General features: G+C 44.7%; 1 protein-coding gene across 1 annotated transcript in view; it reads right to left on the bottom strand.

Moving 5' to 3' along the window:
• Positions 1–1,075: 1,075 nt before the first annotated feature.
• Positions 1,076–6,381, bottom strand: part of dab1a (DAB adaptor protein 1a) — a 69,024-nt gene continuing 63,718 nt past the window's right edge. The window contains exon 17 of the mRNA XM_034146113.1: positions 1,076–3,171. The gene's annotated coding sequence lies outside the window, so the exon portion shown is untranslated. The remainder of the gene's footprint in view (positions 3,172–6,381) is intronic.

The raw sequence follows: 6,381 nt of genomic DNA, 5'->3' as shown, positions 1-6,381 counted from the left end.
ATTAGATGCATGTTGTCTGCAGCTGAAGTTTAATCTTGAAAAGATAAAAGGAAGCAAAAGAGGCTTGTCAACATTCCAGGTTTATTATAGATTACATAGTATTTAGGTAGGCATTTGTAATATGACATAAAAACGGCCTCAGAGCCTTCATAACACAGTTTAAAGGATATTACTGCCAACCTGAGCTTTCACTGACAGGTGTGACAGGGACTCAGCAGCTCAAGAGCTTAGACCTCATGTAAAAACATTTGTGTCGTTGTATTACTGTCTGTATAGAAACAATCTTATAGAAACTGCAGATTAGACGAACCTTAAAAGGGGCAGATCACCCAATAACCAATATACATGTACACATTTCCACTTACCCGTGGTTGTATTCAGTTATGCAGATGTTTCCAATTGTAGCTATCTGCTAATGTTTTAATCCAATACAAAATGTTGGCAACACAATAAGACAATGGCGTGAACGGAATCTCATGTGTGGGACATTGAAACAAGAATAGAGTATAAATAAAATTAAAATAATCTGCCTGTTATTCCAGACAATTCAGACATCACTGTTGACAGCTTTCATCGAAGAAATGTTTACAAAGAAAACAGCCGACCGTGAGATATGTGGATTATCCAGTAACTGGGACAAGGTATTTCGAAGACATTGTTGTCATTCTAATTTTTGTGTGGAAAAATATCACAGATAAGTGTGTTTAGTGGGTCTTCTAGTTTGAATTTCTCCTGAATAAAATGATTGAATCAACCAGTGTGTTAAAGTTGTCTTGATGTGTTTTTCCCTTTTCCACAGGGAGGAGGGTAGAGGCAAAATAAGAGGAAGAGGTCTTTGTTCTGAAGTGGCTTGCTAATAAAGCTTATGACAGCTTGCATTAGAGGCTGCCAGTGTAGCAGAATGTGACAGGCCATTAAAGCCGTGTTAAATTACAGCAAAAATACTGTGGCACTTGCTTTACACCAACTAAAGACTCACTGGGGGTCACCTCTGCCAGGCACACACCATTAGGCTCACTTTCTCTTTCACACGCACAACCTCATTACAACAGAGACACATAAATAGACATATCAGTCATTTGGGATGTGTTTATTTGTAACAGTAATACATGGTGGAATACATAAATCAAGAGAGAACCAAAAAATCATCTAAAAACCCACTGTAGAATGTCATATTCATAAAGATAAAAATAATGTGTCAATTTACATTAAGAAACTGTTAGCTGAGGTAAAGTTAAAATAGGTCTAGAAATGTTATGTACTCAAACAGCGACGTTTCCCTTTTTGTTCAACTTCTCTGCTCATCTTCTAGTTGTCAAATTTGAAAGTTAATCAACATCATAGTCCAAAAGAGTTCTCAGTGACATGGGGACTCTGGCCATAAAATAGGGAGTCATTGGCATCAAAGTTGATGTAGTTGTAGGAAGCTGCCGTCCACACACAGACGCTGGGACAGCAGCAGTTTGGCACCTGACCAGCAGACAGACAGATGGGCGGAGCATCACCGTATCTCAAAGACTATAGAGGGGGAATGGGATGGAGGGGCAGACTACGTTACAGTGAGTGACACTATGTCCTCTGCAACATAGAGAGTGTGAGGTACAGAAACACATACATAGGCCATTGGTGACATAAACTGCAGAAGCTGATCTGCTATCAATGTGAGGTGGTGGGACTGGAAAAGACAGATACGAGCAGGGTTTGCAGCTGGAAACAGGATTAGTAAGTGAGGTTAAGACAAAGACCAACAACATCCATGCACAAAATCAAAACAACATTAGAGGATTACAAAACATAGTGGGAAAACAGGAAAAGAAAACATATGTTGGTATTGCTTGGGTTAACGTCGAGAGTTTGCATAACTGAAGCCTTCCTATTTTATGGCACAGAAGTCCATTGGACAAAATGGTTGTTGTTATCATTATTTACAAAATGAGTTTGGCAAACCAACGATCCGATGCCTTAAAGCCATGTTGACTCTATAACTCCTACAGAGCTGACCCCAGCGGCTTGATTGACTTATAAAATAAAAATTCAATTTTTTAATTTCTTCTTTTTTGAATCAGTATTGTACAAAAGCTATAGAGAATGAACAGTTCGATCACAGAATCTGTTGCAACACTTCCTTCTCAGCGTCCATTCCTCAGTTTGTCCGGTCCTCTGGCCTCAGTGTGAGTCTGTCTGTGAGGACAGACGTTTGGCAAATGACTGTGTATGTTAGAGAGGGTGAGAGATGACTGCATGTGTGTGTGTGTGTGTGTGTGTGTGTGTGTGTGTGATAGGAGTATATGTAAGCTGATTGTTGTGTGTGTATTTGGGTGTGAGTAGCTCCCAGAGAGTCTGTTTCTGCATAGTGATCCAGCAGACACTCACAAGAATTGGGAGACATTGCCCAAACCAACGATCCAATCAGAAGCAGTGATCCTAGTAACGGGCCTCTGTGATAGGCTCGTTAGAGTCCAGCTCCTCCTGCAGGATCCACTCGCTTCAGGTGCACATTCTGTCCATTACATGAAAGATGATCATTCTAATCCTGATGAGCGTGTGTGCGCGCGTGTGTGTGTGTGTGTGTGTGTCTGTGTGTGCGTGTGTGTGTGTGTGTGTGCGTGTGTGTGTGTGAGACAGCGAGGCACTGCTTGATTCAGTCTCTCCTTGACAGCACAGTCTCTGGCCAGACACAGGAGGCAGAGGGAGGAGTGTACGAGCAAACACAGAGAAGAGGAGGGAGGGAAGGAAGAAGGGAGCTAGGGGAGGAGCAGGTTATGTCTGTAAGGCTGTGTGTGAGTCGCCACAGGGAGGGGAGAGGAGAGGAGAAGACAGCGCAGTGGAGGGAGAACTGGATCCGTCTCGGTGATTGATATCCCTCCTGCCTGGAGTGAATGACCAAGAGGGCTCACTCCTCTCAGGAGGAGGAGGAGGAGCACAGCGGGAGGGCAGAGGGAGCGTGGAGGCTCCTCCTGGGAGGCTGTTAGCCGAAGAGGAGGAGGAGAAGAAGAAGAAGGGCTTGGCCAGGCTGGGAGATGTGCCAGTCACGCAAACACACACACAATCACACACACACAAGGTGAGGGTTCTCCTCCTGTTCTCTCAGTGCTGCTCAGGTCCGTCTTCCTGTGTGTCTCTTTATTTCTTCCCTTTGTTGATCTGGGCGTAGAGAGGGTCCTTCCCCTTCTGTGCAGGAGAGAGGAAAAACATCAGGATTTCAAACCGCTTTTACTTTCACAATTCAAATCTAGTTGGACTCGTAAGGATTTGCCTCAGCAGGTCTGAATGTTACATAATAAAAAGGGAGGACCCGAGTTTCAGATGATGATTCATTCTCTCCATCAACTAAACCTACGGGTATCACCTACAAGCCCCGACAAGTACATCCAGACCTGCAGAGGCTTGTTACTTCCTGTACCTAACATGGCCACCAGGTGGCAGTAGCACGCTCCTGTGGGGGAGACATCCAATCATTTCTCTTCTCTGGCCATTCAGAGCTCTCACTATAAAATTCACCTCTCACTCTCAAAACCTTTTCATGCCTCTGTGTGCATGTCTGAGTTTTCTTCCCGAGTGTGTCATTGGGCGCGCACATGCTTATTCTTTTCCATTTCTCTTATGTACCAGTATGAATCAGAGGTATAAACTAGCGCCTTGAAAGACCAGTTATGAGTCATCGTGTCAGTATTTATCCATATCTGAGCCGGAAGACAACAGGTTGATGGAACACCCTGCAGTCAGAGCTCCACCCTGCTGTAGTCACTCACAATGGGCCCGTTATTATCGTACATATAATTACAGCCAGCCACTCAATATGCCATGCAGACAGCTTGATTGGAGACTGCTGGCTGGCCTATTGTGTTTTTGCAGACTTCTCTCACTGTGCAGTTTGGGGGCTACCAGTAGCTGCCACACAAGGATATGGAAGCCAATGTTCATAGAATTGAATGAAAAACTGAGAAAAGGGACAGAAATGTCTCTTAAGGGCAGAAATACATTTTTCCAATTCTCATCAGATAAAATAGCTTCTGCTGCAAATGATTGCTGCCCTTCAGTTCAGTTATACTAGATGAAAAGGCAAGTTACAAACTAAAGCAAAGAAACATCTACGTGTGGATGTTTGACTTGAGAACAAACCCTCGCTACTTATAAAACATCAAGTAATTTAATAATGAAAAAAAATCCTAGTTGTAATCATGTTAAACACAAACTATAAAAATAAGTATAGGTTCAAATGTGCACTAATCAAAGATTTGATTGTTTTTGATTTGATGTTGCAGCTTACTCATGAGCTTGAGTCTCATTTGGGAGAGAAAAGAAGAAAGACTTACAAAAATCTTCTTCATGCTAAAAAATCTCACCGGAAAAACCTGTTGCGTAATCCAAATGGGATTTCATCTGAACAGAAAAGTGGGGTTAAAGTTGGGAGGAATGCTTTAGCTGAGTGTTGGGGCTCTGGGATACAGAGCTGTAACTCCGGCCAAAGGCAGACAGTCAGCAGAAAGTCTCTGCCAGCGGCCCGGAGAGAGGTGACAGAGAGGCTGGGACGAGCAGTGACAGCCAGCACACATCGCTCAGCCCTCAGCAGAGCCACAGCCCGGCGGTGTCATCCTGCATCATGTGACATCCTGCATCATGTGACCAGCGCCGCCAAGCACGGCCGCCTCAGCCTCATAAACCTCAGGCTGGGAGAGGGAGGGGGAATGGGCGGAGGTATGAGCGATGTTGCCGGCGTGGCACTAGCCTGAAGGCCAAGATATCTGGCCTGGCTGGTACACGTGTGGACATTTATGTGCGTGTGTGAGTGGAAGGCCCTGGGCAGGGGCAGCTATGTGAGATTGTTCAGTGAACCGTGGAAGCAGGCCATTTCACGGCTGGGACTCGGGAGCGTTCGCTGGACATGATGAGATCAACCCAGAAAAAAAAACACTTACACTCCCAATAGCCTGAACGCATGTCTGTCCAACCACACACTGTGGGAGGACAAGACAGACGGCCATGCCCAGCAGCAAACACACACATATGTTTGGCTCCAATATGAGCACAGGTGGTGACAGTATCGATCACAGGTGTGCTTGTCTGGGGAATAAGTGGCCGATTGCTCAGGTGTGTGTGTGAGGGGGTGTTTGGGGAGTTGTCTAAAGTCGATGTGATTGAGCAAGTAAACACCATATGGGAGCAGCTTCATTGGACCAGGACCAAAGCAGTCCACCAGTCAGTTCTCCACAATCCGTCCTCCCACTTAGGGCTCACATCCACCTGCTGTCCCTTTCAGAGCGTCTGAATGAGAGGACGATGGCCAACGGGGGGGGGGGGGGGGGGGGGGCGGCAAGAGGCTGCTCAGCAGGGAAATGACTTGAAGGCTTCTTGGGTTTTAATTAATGCCAATTATGCCCGGGCAGCCATTAATCTTGGCACCCCAGTATTAGCTGATGAAAACAAAACCATTACATTTTCACCGTGTGAGTGCCAGCAGTTATCATTAAGGGGCCACACTCTGGAGTTGTGTGGGCGAGGGAACCGGGTGGGGGGGCAGGGATCAGAATGTCTCTCTTCTTTGGTGTTTGTGGTTGTGTGTGGTTGTGTGTGGTTGTGTGTGTTTGTCTGTTTCCTAGGCAAACAGCATGTTGACATATTGTTATAAGAAATCTTCAGCCTAGGTAGGTTTTCTGGGAGTGTCCATGTGCATTGATGTGCAAAAAGTGTGCAAACACACACACACATCATCATTTTCTTGAGTTGAAATAGTAGCTGCTGGTCTTTCTCAGTTTGATCCTCTTGCAGTAATGCACATAATATTAGTAACATTACATCATGTAACATACATAATGCATAAAAATGACAGCACAAATCATTTTTAAATTAAACTAAACATCCGAGATCAGCATATTGCACACAACATTGGCAAATCCCAGATGACGTCCTGTGCACTGAAGTGTACCGTTTCTGATTGGCTGTCACACACTATTGCCTTTTGCAAGTGAGACGTGCGCTATTTAGGGAACTGGGCTTGATTTAGGGACACGTCACAAAGACACAATGAGGGCACAGTGCACTATGGCCAAAGTGATGATACGGGATGAGATCTTCACACAATAATTAAAAAGAATCACACATGTTATCACACCATTATAGATATATACTTACAAAATTACAGGTGAGGTCACAGCGAAAATTACCGACACACAAAATGAAACACAAGCAAATGTACTCATACATGCACAATCACACACACAACAAATAACCAGAACACATGCGTTCCTTCGAGCATGCCTACACGAGGGAAACAGTGTGAAATTGAAACCAAAGACACAACAGAAGGAGAAAATTAGAAAAAAGGTGCAGCACACGGAGAGATCAGCCTGAATAATGTCAGTGGGAGGTACAATGGTCAGC

This window comes from Trematomus bernacchii, unplaced genomic scaffold (assembly GCF_902827165.1).
Source record: "Trematomus bernacchii unplaced genomic scaffold, fTreBer1.1, whole genome shotgun sequence".
Taxonomy (NCBI): domain Eukaryota; kingdom Metazoa; phylum Chordata; class Actinopteri; order Perciformes; family Nototheniidae; genus Trematomus; species Trematomus bernacchii.
This window is presented reverse-complemented; position numbering and strand designations above follow the sequence as displayed.